This window comes from Prionailurus viverrinus, chromosome B1 (genome assembly GCF_022837055.1).
Source record: "Prionailurus viverrinus isolate Anna chromosome B1, UM_Priviv_1.0, whole genome shotgun sequence".
Lineage (NCBI taxonomy): Eukaryota > Metazoa > Chordata > Mammalia > Carnivora > Felidae > Prionailurus > Prionailurus viverrinus.
Window position 1 is genome coordinate 93,040,170 of NC_062564.1, and position 17,142 is coordinate 93,057,311.

Sequence of the window (17,142 nt, forward strand, 5' to 3'; positions counted from 1 at the left end):
GAAGAAGTTGTTCCATTTGGTTTAGCTTTTATTAGTAAGAAAATTGATAGTTTGTCTTCCATATTCTACTCTTAATTCTTATTTTCTTTATCAGATTGTAGGCAGAAGAAGGATGTCAGGGACCCTAATATTTGGTGCACAGTCTTGACACATTTACATATAAAATAAAAGTGGGCATTAGGAGAGCAAGTTAGACACATGGAGAAGCTTTGAGTAAGTCAAGTCCAGGTCTTGAGAATTTTGGGTTTGGAATCCCATATATGGGCAGGGTGTTTTTGCCTGGGTAGTTGGTAGGAGTGATTATAGGAGGAGCTGTGGATTACACAAGGGTGTAGTAGACCTTTAATTGCTGTGTATTCAGCACAGTTGAGAGAGTAAGTATAATCCCTGGTGACTTTGCCTGCATTTGAATGGTACCTTCTGGAGAAGGTGGACGTCAGTAGCTACAAGCAAATGACACCTGGGCTACGATGACCTAAAACAAGGGTTCACAGTCTTCAGCAATGTTGGGTTTCAGAAAATTCTAAGGCCTTAGTAGAACCTCGGACCTCAGGGGAGACTGGACCTTGTGACAGTCTGCATGGTCGGAAGGGCAACCTTAGCAGATATGGTCTAAAATTCTCAGGAAAAGCACAAGCCTTTAGTGGGACCAGATGATCCAAAGGCTTCTGGCCATTGAAGCATAACTTGCACCGTGCTGGATATATGCATTTGGACACAAGAGCCTCAGCAGGTACGTGGGAGCCTCACAGGACAGCTTCAGCTTTAGCGAACAGATGCAGCTGAGCAATATTTTGATTATGAAAAAAATAAACTTTCTACATATAGGAATTTTTAGTTCTTGGGGATATTGCAGTGTTCTTTGCTATTAAACTACAAGGCATCTGGGTTCCTTGTATGCTACAGAGCACAGGATCTAGCTTTAAATTGCTATTTCCAAGGCTGAGTGGGAAGCATTAGTTCAGTAGCCCCCAAATTCCATTAGGTATTCAGGGCCAAAGAGGGAACTGTGAAAGTAATAGCTGAATTCCTGTACCTTCTTCTGGCTCCAGATTGGAAAATATTGCAGTCGCCGCCCTCCCTTGGGCTTTTCAAAGTTTCTAGGTTCTTCTGACACTAGGAGTCAGCCTTGTTGCACTCTAGAATTTATGAGAGCTAGATTCCATCTGCCAGAATAAAATATCGTCTATCATTTAAACACTGGTTAGATTCCCAAAATCTTTTCTACCAACATTCCACAGTGGAAAAATTTTATGATGTAACTTCTGTTCATCCAGACCACATGATACATTATTCCATATATGCCTTTCAAGTACAAATATTCAGGCACACAAAATTCTTTTACGAATTGTAATATAAGATAAATATAATCTTACATTAGTAGAGCAAGAGAGTTAAAGTACATCTCTAATTGCTTAAGATATCACTAGAGAATGACATATATTTGAGTTATTACCAGAAACATGAAATTGTAAGAGATGAACATTGACTTGAAAAAACTGAAACTAAGTTAAAACCAAATATTTTCTTTTGATTGCACTACCAATGGATAAATGTGAGTGGAGTGAGTCATTCCTGAAAGTAAATACACATTTGTAAATTGGAACAAACCAGAATATGAATAAATTTCCCGAATTCATTCTCAACCGATGTTCTATTTAAGTCCTAGCATATCATACAAGTATTTTTAAAGTATACTGAAGTGTTTTGGTTGAGAGGTAGTAAATCAAATCCTAATATATTAATGATGTATTTGCCAGTTTAATACAGAAACACAGAAACGCCTGCATGTTCAGAAAGGCTTACTCAAATGTAGATATTTACAGCATATTGCATGTACTTAGTATTAATATATTATTCAGAGAAATAGTATTTTCAAATTTTTGATGTTGTGTATTTGCAGTGTAGCGAAGTACAATTGCTATTGTAAAGTACTTTTTGTAACCATTTTCACAGAAGTTAACATTTAACCAAAAGCTGCTTTACTTCGGTTTGTAGAAAAGTAAACATTTTAGTGATATGCCTGAAATAAAGACTGTTTACAGCTGTTATTATAGCCTTTGTTCTCAGATTAGTAGTTGCAGGCAAGTGTGTCTTACTCTTTTTTTTTCTTTTTTTTACAAGTACTTATAAATGCTGGTTATTTGTCTAAGTGAACCCCTGCTGTTTTGTAAAGACAAACAATTAATTATTCCCAACCCCAACACTTTATTGTCACTATAAAAATACACAGTACTTTTCTACTTCCATTCTTTATAGTTAAGCCAGATTTTCACAAACTCCTTTTTAACACTGAAGAGAGCCAATGTGCCAGCTGAAAATTCTATTATAGCAACTTTCCATATTCTGCTTCATCTTGACATGGTGTCACATTCATACACGATAGACATCCCCATTAAATGGGTCCTTTTCTTCATCAAGTTGACAAGGAAAGACTATCATAACTGTTTAAAGTGTCTTCTTTAAATATTCAACAATATCAAGACAGACAAAAATAGGATCTGTATATTATAATTTTCCTCTTCAGTTAGATAATGCAGTGGAGTGGGGGATGAATCTTTACTCCTGGAAAAGCAGAGGTGTGATTTTATTTAGCCATATTTATGTTCCACTATGTTTATGCATTTATTGAACTTACCTTGTGACACCACTTTTTTTTTTACCATAGCAGCCTCTCCATGGTTACACAACAGAATTGAACAGAAAAGCATAGAGGCAAATAAAATTTTACCATATGACCATGGAGAGTGCACTTAGTCCAAATTTAGATTTTAAAAATTCCCCATGCAAAAGACAGAAATAGCTGGAACAGCATAGATGTGCTTATACAACTATCACAAAATACAGAAATTTCTAAGTTGAACTGTCTATTAACTAAATTAGAGAAACTACCATGAATAAGTGTTTCATGTAAAATCCAGGATGCTCGCATATGTGTTGGGCCTTAAACAATTTCCAAGTTGGGTAATACAAATCAAGAAATGTTGAATCCAGATCTTGAATTTACTAACAACAATTTAACATGGGGAAAAAACACATGCCAATTGTTGCCTATAAAAATTACAAATTTTTGATCCATGGGAACAACTGTATGTAGAGTTATCTACATATTAATTGTGTATCAGAATATCTTACCTTTACTAATATTCATTCGAAACCTATGCATCCTATATTCTGTACATTTTTCATAGGTCATATATAGTTCTTAAATATGTGCTGGAAAAGTCACTGAAATCACACATGACCAGGGATATGTGTATTGCAGTACAAGCAGAGAGAGAGAGGTTACAAAAGTACGAGCCCCCTCATCTGTCCTACATATACAGGTGCTGACTACGTGTATGTGAAGTTTCATCAGAAATATCAGGAAATGTGAAAGCACATTAGATATATTCAAAAGAAACAAATCTTTGGATGCAGTAAACCAAGCCCCAGAATATTACTTTGATACCTGACTGAGTTGCTAACACTTCTCTGTATTTTTCTTTCTTCTTTATGAAAACATAATGAAAGGAAAGAGAGCAGTATTTATAATGGAAGAAAAAATATCTATGCCGATCTCAACCTTTTGGAAAAAAACGTCTTAATAATACCTAAGTTCTCATCTGCTAAGGGTACGGCAAAAATTAATTTCAGTTTCTACTCAATAAAGGGGCTTTATATGTAGTACACAGAAATAGAAGGTTGCTGTCAGAAAAAAGTGCCATATATATCAAAGCAAGTGGGAGGGAGGACGCTGAATGGCTCCAATAAAGGAACTGACTTGAATACAATGCATCTTTTATTAATGATAACAGAAGTGGAAAATAATCGGGTGGATATGTGTGTTTCTAACAATAGGACTATTTTAAAGACAAAAATCACTTGGGAAAAGAACTTAGAGGTCAGATCATCAAAGATTCCTGAGCTGGATGCATCAAGGAAAGGTCATGAGAAACAACCCAAAACTAGAAGTAAACTGTATATTTTAAAAGATAAAAGTAAAATTAAACCCAATACATTATGTCAAGTTGGATTGGATCCTGGACTGAGAGGAGGGGCGATTGTTGGAAAAATTGAAATACATTAATTTTTATTATTACATTAGTAATAATAATACATACATTAATAATAATACTTATTATTTGTTAAAATGAGTAGTAGTAAACATACAAATTAAAATACATTATTACGGGAGGAAAGATTGAATTATAAATTAGATATTATATTTTAGGGGTTATGTTTACATTGTAGTTATGTAAGAGGATATTGCATTTCTTAGATATTACTGAAGCATTTAGAAGTGAAGAGTCACGATGCCCACAATTTTACTTTCTCTTGGTATATGTGAATAAACACGCCTACACCCACACACAGGCAGAGACAGAACTTGGTTTGCACAATATCATATTAATTGAATGCATGCAGATCACAATGGAATCCATACTTTCCAAGCTTCAGTGACAATTCAGATCATATCCAAGTTACCATGTGAGAGTGCAAAGTGAGGGCTGCGTATACATCAAAAGTAGTAAAGTATTAATAAAATATTAATAAAGGTTAGTCAGGTTGGTCAGAAAACAGGTGCTTAGCTTATTATTTTTCAATTTTTTCTATTTGTAAAAAATTACACATACAAAATTAATTCCTTTTTCTTATCTATATTCAGATAAAATCTGAAAAAGCATCTCTGCGATAGGAACCCCTTTCCCACCCCTCACTCCCACATGCACACTCTTACATGGGAGAATAAAAAGTTAAATGGATATCAGAGAAAGCATGATTATAATTCAGACTTAGTGGAAGTATATCTAAAACTTCGTGAAATTGCTGTGACAATAAGTCGCATTAGTGAATCTAGATAATTTGACGTAATTAGAATTACATTTAAGTTCAACTTGTTAGAAAAGTACTTACTCAGAGTCATTTCCACGTGAATAGTTGTTTATATATGTTAGTTTGTAACGTGTCACTGTCAGTTGCAGCTGTATTGTTATGATCATTCAAACCATGGAATCAAATATAAAAATTTAGAGATTGAGTAGGTAATAGTGTCCATGAAATTCTTATCCTGTATATCTTTCTACTTATAATACAGTATCCTCACCCTCTTATTTTCATTTCCCACATAAATACATAAACATATTTGTATATGACAGAATAATGGTACGGAAGTTAAAAACTTAGCTAGAACTACAGAGTTTGCATAATTGCTAAAGATAATGAAAACTATAGAATGTGAGAAGTGGTCATAAGTGATTTTATATTACTAAATATGTCAAATTTGAAACAATAGTTAATATGCTAGAGAATGTCAAATGGTAACATAGAGAATATGCCAGTTTTATGCTAGAAAACATTAACAGGTAAAATTGTTACATCTCAGCTTTATCCAATTAAACAAGGAAATATCCAGCAAAATTAGGAGGAGAGGAACAAAACTGTGAAATTGAATCACAGAATGCTCATGTTGCAGGTTAGGTTCCCTGGGGTATAGATTCTGAGATGGAGTTCAGTGTGCAGGATAAATATTCAGGATTGCCCTTGAGATCAAAACCTATAGAAGTGAGGGGGAGGGAGTGGGCTTGGACAAAGGAAACACTGAGTTGTCATTCAGGCCCAGTATTCATGGACAAACCCATCATGAGCTATAAAAGTTATCTTTTCAGAGTTGACCTCAAGGTCAGGCACAGAGAGTGAAAATTCCCTAAGTGAGTTATTGGGAATGAAGGTAGGTGAGGCCATTCTCACTTCAACTCTGTTCCCAGAACCATGATAGAAGATTTCCATATACCAAATTTATCTCCATATAACCAATTTTTTCTGATCAAAAAAATGCCTCGGTGGGGACTAAACATTGACTTTTGTTGTTGGCATTTGGATATTTGATAGCAGCAAGAGCTACATGAGTCTTGGTGAGTAGAAGCCCATCTTTCTGGGCCCATGAAGAATCTCTATTTCTGCCAGCACTATAATGGCTAGCGAGAGAGGCTGGCTGATGTCAACTGGTTGACTCACTTTATCTATTTGTTGTTTATTGTCTTTTCATGGCAGAGGCTCTCTGGTCAGCATTGACGTGTGATAGGAAAATATTCACACTTTGTGCCCACGCTCATATATAATATTCTTTCCTCTAACCCAAACTTTCCTGCTCATAACCTTCCTTTTTTTCCTTCTATTTGCTACTGTCTGTTACTAACTATAAATTTTAACTCCGCATCGTGTCTCTTTCCATACAGAGTATCTGGCAAGGTGCACTGCCCATTGAGGGAAGTTTCTCTTGCCACTGTCTTTCAAGGTCACCACTGAATGAATCTGTAGAAAATGTCCATGCATTGTTGGCTTATATCCATACACATAGTTTTCTCTTTCCTTCCTCCATCAGGTAGTCATTAGAATCCTTTAATACTACCATAATTGTGATAATTGTGAGCTGAGGGAGAGGAGCTGGAGCAGTAATGGTGGATAATGACAGCCAGCTTGGGCAGCTTGTTTTTGTTCTCTGATTCCGCATGGACTTGAAGGATGAATTCTGCCTTCAAATGATGGATCATTGCTTGGGTCACCTGCACTTCTGACCTGGTGGATCTAATATAAGTCAGCTCATACTAGGCAGTTGTAACCACATGGCCATTCGGTGCCCATCGTTAGATGTTCTACCTCTGGGATGCCCCACTAAAACTCTAGAAATTATATTTAGAGGCATATGATTTTCTGCTGCAGGTGGCATGGCCACACTCCAGAATGCCAGGGGCCTATGTTTGATTTTACCATTAGGGCTTCCCATAATTTGTATAAGGCATCTCTTTCAATGACTGATACCTTTAATACCAAAGGGCCTATTAGTCATGAGCCCTCAGAGACAGAATGGCTATAACCACTGTCTGGATATGATTCAGAGTCCTTCTCTGTTCTGAGTTACACTGAAAGTTGACAGCATGTCATGTCACCTGGTGTATTTTTCAGATCAGTAATTCCAGGATTGAAATATGCCATATCTACTTTCTTGGACCAGGGTTGGTACCATCATCCCAGGTTTAACTCCCCAGAAAGCAGGCTCAATTGAGATGCAGTTTGGTGTACTAGATATGTTCTAAGGAATGTCTTTCCTTAGAATCAAAACATGTGGAAGAGAGAAGAAAGAGGAGGGTTGATCAAAGGGAGAAGTCTCAGTGTAATGCAGGTGCAACGTCCACATTGCCAAACCCAAAGAGAAATGTGGATCTAGGATGGTCTTTTAGAATCTCTTCAATTTCAGTTACAATTGCCATGAATTGATCAGTGACTGAGCATACACCACCCTAGGAAGGAGCATGATCTTGAAAGAGGAGATACTCTTCAGGTGAGACAGTCCCCAGAGGGAACTAGAAGGTTCTTTGCTACCAGCACTCTTAGTAGTTACCGTAACAAATCTTCCTTTTGAAAGCTTGGCACATGCAAAATCTAGTGCAGATTAATGATAGGCTAAATATTTAGCCTTTGTAAAATTAGAAAGGGGAAAAAGGGGTGATACTGCATCATTAAAATGATGCATAATTTTAAGGTGATTTAAAGAGATCTCTGTAGGCATAACCCTGATGGTGTAATAAATGAATACTAACATCATCTCTATTTTCCAAAATAGTGAGAAGGAGCAGAAACTGAAGTGAAAGTTCATCTCTGACACTTGTTTTGGTATTTAGTCTTAAGCACATCCCTTGAACTTGTTTGAGGACCATTTTCCTTTTCTGTAAAAAGTAAAGTTGTATTTCTGTATAGCTTTTTTTGAATATGCTGCATGCCTCTGAAAGTATTTAGCATAGAATTTATGATTCTATTAACTGTTTAATACTTTAAAAGCAAATTACCAATATTTTCAACTCAGTATATTAAAGGATATTTTAATAGGAAATTTTTATAGCCTAAAAAGTTGATTACATATAGTTTTCTTACTTCCAAAAAATATACTATAATTATACAAATTCAGGCATGTAATATAAAAAAAGCATACCCATACAAACACACGAAGATAAGATGATAATTTTAGCCTGTGCAAACACTCATATGAAGTTTGGAGTAATTTCCTCATATGGAGAGTATATATATATATATTTGAAAATAAATACTTTCTTACGTATTTCAAGTGTTACTTCTCCTATATTTTTAGTTCATTTTTCATTTCTTCTAGATAAATTTATTTTAATTACCTGTATTAATAGCTATTTTCTCCTAGACTTTATGATAGATTTCATGTTAGAGATCTCTCTAGTTTGTATTGTATCACCAGTGTTTTGGGCCTGATGCATAATAATTTAATCAATTAATATTGAATGAGCAGAGGAAGGAATAAATAAATGAATAAGTACAATAATTTATGAAAAATTAATTACTTAAATGTCATGAAATCCAAAAAGAAATAATCCCAGCAATTAAAGAAATATAGATAACAGGGCTCCAGTAAGCAATGCAAATGATGTCATTGTTTGATTAATGCCTACCTTCCCCACCACACCATAAGATCAATAGGGCCAAGAAAGAATATGATTTTATACAACTGTCTGTGTGTGACAGTTGATTGGTACTCGAGAAATGTTTCTTGAAGGAAAGTGTGAATGAATAAATTAAGAAACTGAGTCAGGACCTAAGACCAATATGTAAGAACGCTAACAGAACTTGGGAGCTTAGCTGCAATGACTAGTTATTACCAGAGGAGGGAAGCAAAGGGAAACAGAGCAGCTGGCTTGGTTGAACGAAAGTTACCCCTCAGGAAGCCTTCAGAAAAGGACAGTTACTCCAGCAGCAAGTTCTGGTCAACAATTAGAAGAGTGGCTTATGCACAGGGACCATGTAGGAGCCACAGAGGCAGTTACTCCCAAAAGGCAAGTCAAGCCTTTAGTCAAGACCAAAAGACACTGCAGAAAGCCAGAAGACGAATGTTAAAATATGATACACTGACAAAAAAAAGCCAAACATCAGAAAAAGGAATAACAAGGCTTCAGACATGTAGTCAGGTGGAAAATATTTTCTGACAGTTCTTGGGTTGTTCTGTGCGTCTTTAGACCTTTTGATCGGGTCTTGGAACTAAAATCTCTGCTTCTTAAAATGACAGAAGTCTAGACTTATTTCAGGGCTTTAATACCTAACAATAGAGTATATAGTTTGATTTTTTAAAGTTGTTAAATATTTAAGAAATGAGAGTTAATCAATACTCCTTGATTATAGACTCAATAAATTATGAAAAAAGAGAAAATTTGGTACATGTTAGCCATCACAAACAAGTGATCACGTTTTAGATCAGAAATCTGGAAAATATGGGTATTTCACCTAACAATCCTTATCTCTTATAGTTGTTCTCAAGTGAATAGATAGAGTCCCGTATCTTCTCTGGGTGTAGTGACAGCTGTGAACACGGGAAATGGGTTTACAGAAGATCTGTTTGAGTACAGACTTTCCCCATAACCTTGGCTGTGCTTCCCAATTTAAATAGATGCCATTCTGAGTTAATTTCCTGTCTTTCTTCTTCAGTTCTTTTTATTTTTAGGATCCTGATGTAAACTTCAAAATGTAATTTTACCTTATTATGCATTTAGTGTATGACTAGGTACATGTATGAATTAGGAAAATGATAACCGATTTATGAGGCTGGCTTCTCACAAAAGGCATGATTTTAATGCAGGGTTATAGCCAAAATTGCTCTTGATATTGCCTCCCATTTTCCTGATTCTTGGATACCAAAATAAATACAGATTAAACCCTGATTTCATCACATCACTGTGGATTCTGATTTAAACTTTGTTAAATTCTAAATTCCTGACTTAGAAACCCAGTTATGTTAACGATTACTCTGACTTTGGGTAAGTCACATAGCCTTTTTTTTGCCAGTTACATTATCTTTAATTTCAATATTTAGACTAGGTCCCAGTAAGGAGGGCCATCAATCTCCATGCTATTAGTTATAACATGGAAAGCATTTTCCTATTTCTACATTCAGAAAGCAAGCAAGCAAGCATGCTTGTACATATGAATACACACAAATACATCTCAAAAGCTTAAAACCCATTTGAATTTTGAAGACAGAAACAGAATTAAAACTCGTAACTTAGTTCAATCTATTTTATAGAAGAAGATTTATTTAGAAGTTAGTACAGGTTTTGTATTCAGCTAAATCACTTAAGTATAACATAGAAGTGTATTAAGAGGGGCACCTGAGTGGCTCAGTCAGTTAAGCATCCGACTTCAGCTGAAATCATGATCTCATGGTTTGTGAGTTTGAGCCCCGCATCCGGCTCTGTGCTGACAGTTCAGAGCCTGAAGCCTGCTTCAGATTCTGTGTCTCCCACTCTCCCTGCCCCTCCGCCACTCGTGCTCTGTCTTTCTCTGTCTCTCTTTCTTTCTCTCAAAAAGAAACATTAAAAGTTCTTAAAAGAAAAGAATTATGATGGGAGTGACATCATAAAAAGAGTGGAAAATCTTAAATTTTGTTTTCAAATCAGAAATCCATAGAAACAGATTGATTGAACAAAATAAACCAGCCTACTGTGGGTAGTAGCTCAACAAGCATACATCGGTGAGAGATTCCTAAATCTGCAGCAACAAATTAATATGTCAGCAAGACCGGTTCTAGTGAGTGTGTTGGTGGGCAGTGGGCAGGGGAGCCGCGCACAGCTGCAACAGCATACAATTCTGTTTGTCTAGACTCAGCCCGTAATTTCCCTCTTTCTCTGTACAAGTTTGAATAGGTTAATGACATCACCATGACATAAATACTAGCTGGGAAACTTAAAGTAACATTTTCTCATCTTCTGTACTTAGATTTTTTTGTTCGAAGATTTGTTCTTTGCTTCAAGGTGTTACTTCTAATAGACGGTCTTCTGACTTTTCTAGCTGTCCTTTTCTACTGCAGTTTGACGTTTTTCTGTATTGCAGGGCATGGATGTATTTACTTATATCCAAAGAAAGCATTCCAGTTTTGTTCCTAATCTCTCATCTGTTTATAATTTGTTTTCCAGCCATCTTAACCTTATTGTTTGGTAAGTCCATCAACTGATGGCTTGAAAGTCTAAACCCTTGATCTCTTATTTGACGTTTACATTTAAAATAAATCCCAGTCTCTCCTAAACAAATGTATTAATGGTTAATAAATAAATGATATCATTAAAATGACATCACTGTCATTTTCATGTTAACGTGTCATTTTCATCGTTCATTTTCACATATTATTTTTACGCCTTCCAGATGTTGATTGTTAATGTCTTTAAAACGTTTCTCCTTTGTAGATTAATCTAAGTTCTTAGGTGAATTTTCAAATCAAGAAGAGATTTAGTTGAGAAAGAAATTAGACTTCCCAGGGATTCTGAAATAAATTCATATCTCCTTTTCCTACGTGCATTTGCTATACAATGTCATTTCCCTTTTTTCTCCATTCTAGGTTATACTTGTCAATTCTCTCAATTTAGGAGACTATGGTTCTTTAAATCAATATAACATTGCTTTAGATTAGTGAATCTCTCTAGAAACAAGATATCCATGTCAGACACCAAAATCAAAATATTTTACAAGTAGAAACATTTCATTTTTAGTTAAGAAATCTAGAGAACATTTCTTTTTCTTTTACATATGAATTCATATAACTAGTCTCACAAAAGGGTCTGGATTATTGTAGGCACTAACCCATTGTTACTTCAGCTATTTCCTCCATATAATAATATTGAATGTAATATATCAGGCTTTTTGGTGTCCATATAGCACTATACAATGAATCAATATATTTTTAGGTTAGAAATGCATTATACAACTTTTCCCACTTTTTGAACTAAATTAAATAACTATAATGAACAGAAGTGTGTAACTGAAATTAGGGATTATGAAAAGTTGAGAAATACAGCTAAATCAACAGTCTGGGTGTTCTTTTATCAGTGCAACTGAAACTGACTCAAAAGATGAAGGCTGAGACTTCAATGCCATGAGATATGATAGCATAAAGTAGTCTACGGATAAATGCCTCTTTCTTTTTCTGCGTTTGAGAACTGAGTGATAGCTGAGTGCTCCAAAGGTGATCGCTTAGTAGTTACATTTGTTTTATACTTAGAACTATTAAAGATAATGATATCCACTTAGCAGATTTATTTTGGGCATTTACTATCACAGAGTATAAGTATTCTTCTTATAAAATTCACTGAATTACATTATAATATTTTCATTGCACTTTATGGATTATACTTTTGTTGACAGCATTGTACGGTATTTCCAGCCTTATTCGCGTAAGTAATTGTGTAGTTTATATGAAACAATTTTAATTGTTTAATAGCCTGTGAGACTAACAAACAAACAAATCCTCTTTTGTCTTTTGGCGAGATATAGAAACATCCAGAATAGAAAGAAAAAAAAGAAAAAAAAAAAAATAGGTCATTTGTTCTTGTAGTTTTGGGAGACCTCCAGCAGGTGGCAGATTTTCATAGGCATCTTCATGATACTTTTTCATTTACAGTCTGTCTAAAATGACTCAACCAGAAAAGTGAACATAAAAGATGCTTATAAGTGATTTATTTTATTTGACGATTCCAGTAAAGTGCACACAAAATTACTAAATTAACTTTCTTTTATCTCTAATATGCAGTGTGGTTGTCAACTCTAAAAAAAGTAAATTTTGTTACATGTTTATAATCACATGTAAAGAGGTGACAAATATTTCTGAAAGTCAGCTCTAAGTTATATCAAATATAACAACATTTTATTTAAGAACATAATACAAATCAGTTGCATTTTGCTGTTTAAGAACACAATACAAATCAGTTGCATTTTGCTAAATTGTAGACTTAATTATATTTTTTAAAAAAATTTATGTCTCTGTGTCATTTGTTTACCACATTGCCCTATTCTCCTGTACTCCATAGGCAACCATTTTCATGATTTTTATGGCTATTATTCCTACAAATTTCCTTATAGTGTTCCATAAATTCTATCCCTAAATAATATATTGCTTTGTTTTGCATGTTGGTCATTTATCTTCATGTAAGTAATCTTCTATATCGTCTTTTATTCCTCAACATCAAGTTCCTGAGTTTCATCTATGCCAGTATGTGTCACTGCAGTTCATTCCTTTAATGTTATTTAGAACACTATGTGAATATTCATTCCATGTTACTTTTGACAGACACTTGCATTGTTTTTAGTTTCTTGGCTAATAAAACAAAGCTTTTATGAACATCTTCATATGTATCCTTTGGTGCACATATCTTCATTTTTGAGTCATAGGATATGTCTTCAGTTTTGTGAGATGATAGCAAAGTATGCCCCAAGGTATCTTCTCTCTCACAAATGGGGTTTTCAGCCTCGCTCTTTTTTTGTCCTGTTGAAATTTGCTTAATTAGCACAAATATATATTGTATTCAATTTTAAAGTTATATGTGATTTTATACCTATATGCCACAGATTACTTTTTTCTTTTTCTTTTTCTTTTTCTTTTTCTTTTTCTTTTTCTTTTTCTTTTTTTTTGAGAGAGAGACACAGTGTGAGAGAGTGATGCGTGCACGTGGGAGAGGAGCAGAGGGAGAGGGAGAGGGAGAATCTTAAGCAGGTTCCATGCCCAGCATGGAGCCCAATGCAGGGTTCAATCTCACAACCCTGAGATCATGACCTGAGCTAAAAATCAAGAGTCAGATGCTTAACAGACTGAGTCACCCAGGTGCCCCCACTTTACTTTTTTCTTATTTCCTTTCATTTTTCTTTCCTTTTTTCCTCTCTCCCTTCTCTCTTTCTCTCTCCCTCTCTCTCTCCTCTAACTCTCTCACTCACCTGTCTCTCTCAGCGGAATTGCCTTTCTTCAGGTTTGTTGGTTTTGATGAGAAGAAACAGGCAATCGGGATTTGAAAATTTGAATAGAAGTCGATTGTAGTTGAAGAGAACATACTGCATAGGACCTCTTGCCAGGTTAGAAGAGGTTGTTACAGACACATTCCTGAGAAGGAGGCCTAAACAGCCGATGTGAGGATAGTGCAAGTCTGAGACTTCATTTCCGGAAAAAAAGTACTGGTAGTTGCTGAAAAATTGTTTTTTTGTACTGGAAAAAAGCATAAGATATAACTATAATAAGAATATAGCGAACTTTGAACACTTCTAATGTTCTAATGTTCTAGTGTTTATGTGATGAAATATGTCACATATTTTATCTAATCTACATAAATACTCTACCATTTTCTGCCCACAATTGAGATTTTTTTTTTTCATTATGCAGATTGTCTTCAAATTTAATTGACTACTTATTATTCTCTTAAACGTCTGACACTAAAATGCCTTCAGAGTTTAGGTGAGCAAAATAAATGTTAGAAGTATGCAAAGGTGACTGAGGGTAGATGTTCCACCTGAATGCATAAAATGTCTTTTTAAAATGTTGTTAGACTAGCTTTAATACTATGGGGTTAGTAGCTGCCTGAGAGAAACACTTGCCTTTCTTTTCTCCTGGACTGCACAGTCTATATGAGTGGCTGCACTGTGCTCTTTTTTCTTGCTGGAACGACTTTACATCCAACTGTACATGTCCAAATAGAAATTGAGTCAGGTTTGAATTGGCTGTATAAAAGTTAAAAATAAAAAGAATATTTAAATCAAGCAAAAGTTTGCCTTTCTTTCATACACATGCACACCTGCACACACACATGCACACATCAGAGAGAATACATGGTTAGTGTGGTGGCCCTATGCTCACAAGCAACCAAGTCTCCTCCTAATTGTTCACTACATTGGACAGCATGTGACTTCAAGTTCAAAGTTGCTTCATAGTATGGCCGCCCACATACATGGCAGAAAAGGAGTAAAGAAGGGTCATAAAATAGTGCCCCTTCAGCTGAGTCAGAGCATACTTAAATAACGTTACTCTACAACTCATCATAGCTACAATGGAGGCTGCGAGATACAACCTTTAATCTTGCCACTTGGCTGCCTGGAACAGGAAGTTTCTGGGACAGGAGTTCCATTTTTAAAAAGAAAGAAAGGGAGACTGGATATTCCTTAGGCAACTAGTAGTCCCTGCCACAGCATACATGTTTACGCTTCTGCTTTCCGGAATTTCTTATACCCGACTCTTCCTATATATTCATTCTTGTTTTAAGTAGTCTACAGCTTCTTCAAGCTAAAAACAAAATAACAACAACAACAACAACCACAAAAACAAAAAACAAAAAACAAAAAAATTGTATCCTTTTGAAATTATCTAAAAGTTTGTGTCTGCCATTATAGGTATCCAAGTATGCGATATATTTCACCCACTTTCTTAGATACTATTTCATATTTAACTTTTTGCTTTAAAGAGTGCCATGTATATGAAGGTATGACAAAATATTTTTCAACTACATTAACCACTTGTAGAGATTTAAAAGTGACTGAAAATAGTACTTGTTGATCTAGGAGATAGCTTCACAGTACAGTGCTTCTCTACAGAACGAGAACACAAAGGGAGGCATTGGGTTCTTTTGTTATTTTGCATTTGTTTTTCTTTTTTATTTCATTTTATTTATTTTATTTTATTTTATTTTATTTTATTTTATTTTATTTTATTTTATTTTATTTTATTTTATTTTTACATCGAGGGACTTAATGACTTAGAACTTACCAGTTTTGACTTTGGAAATTGGGCACTGTTACGGTGTCGCACTCCTACTGCCAAGAATGTTGATGGCGTACTTACATATCAGTCACTACACCATGAGTAAAGCGGCACAAGCTCCAGACAAGTCACACTGTTATCTCATGATTAAAGGACAGGCATAGTGCTAAGTAAAATAATAATAATAATAATAAATAATAATAATAGGAGGGTGAAGGGAATGAGGGCACTTGGAGGTGCTCATCTAATAGCTACGATTTTTTTCTGCTTCCTTTATCTACAAAATGTCATCATATTTTAAAACTCATTTTTACAGGATTCAAATAAAGAGGCAGGAAACTCTGGGCTCTTGAAGCAAATCTATTGCTTCTATAAGCCACTGTCCATGCTCTTAATCCCCTTTTTTTTTTATTCTGCCAGAATCTAAAGATCCATAAGCCCGAGACAGTGACATTTACTGGGTGCCAGCAGAGCTTATGAACTAAAGTGCCTCTTTGTATTTTGATCCTGAGTGCCGTTCTCTTTTCTACCGTGGCCACTCAACCCTAAATTATAGTTGACAATTGAGCAAAGCCTTATTTTCTTATTTGTCCCTTGCCTTTTCTCTAAGAAACATTTTGTTGTTGTGGCGGTGGGGGTAAGTATAGAGGAGATCATTCTTACTAATATTATAAGAATAAATGCATTGCCTTATTTAAAAATCATATAAATGCCCTAAGATTCCCTCTCAGAAAATCCTCTTTCCATTCTGTGATTTGGGCCTTAAAAAAATATATATATCACACCACTGATTGATTGATTGATTCATTTTATTTATTAATTTTAAGGGCAGCTCTGATAATACAAACTTACCATGAAATCAGGAACGAGAAACATAAGCAACTAAATGCCTACACTACATATAGCATTGGTTTGCCACAAAATGTATACTTTGGGCATTTGAGATATTTACATATACCTTAGTGAAGTCAAATAATAATGGAATCATATGCAAATATAGCTTTCATTTCAGTTTATAATGTATCATAAACCAATAAGTATTGAATTCAGTGGTTAATGTATTTTATAGCTTAAATGTATAAATAATTTGTTTCTCTTCTAGAGTTTTAATAAAACACTTCCTAATAAAAGACATGTAATTACTTCCTTCATCAATAATTTTATATCATATTACATATACACATTTATTATCTCACCTAATATAGCACATACTATGTATAAGGTAAGACAAATATCTCTATATTATGAAATCAAGTTATTGATTTTATATATATATATATATATACACATATATATATAAAGTTTTCTATACATTATAGGTATAGTTCATAGAATTCTATACATTTTTAATAAACATGCAGTGGTATATCTAGTTTATAATATAGCACATTTTAATATCAAAATATAGCATCAAATGAAAATAATTTCATTGACTGCAGAACATTGCAATATTTCCTAAAAGAATAAAGATTTAACTGAACTTTAAATTTTTTTTTTCAAAGTTTTTATTTATTTTTGGGACAGAGAGAGACAGAGCATGAATGGGGGAGGGGCAGAGAGAGAGGGAGACACAGAATTGGAAA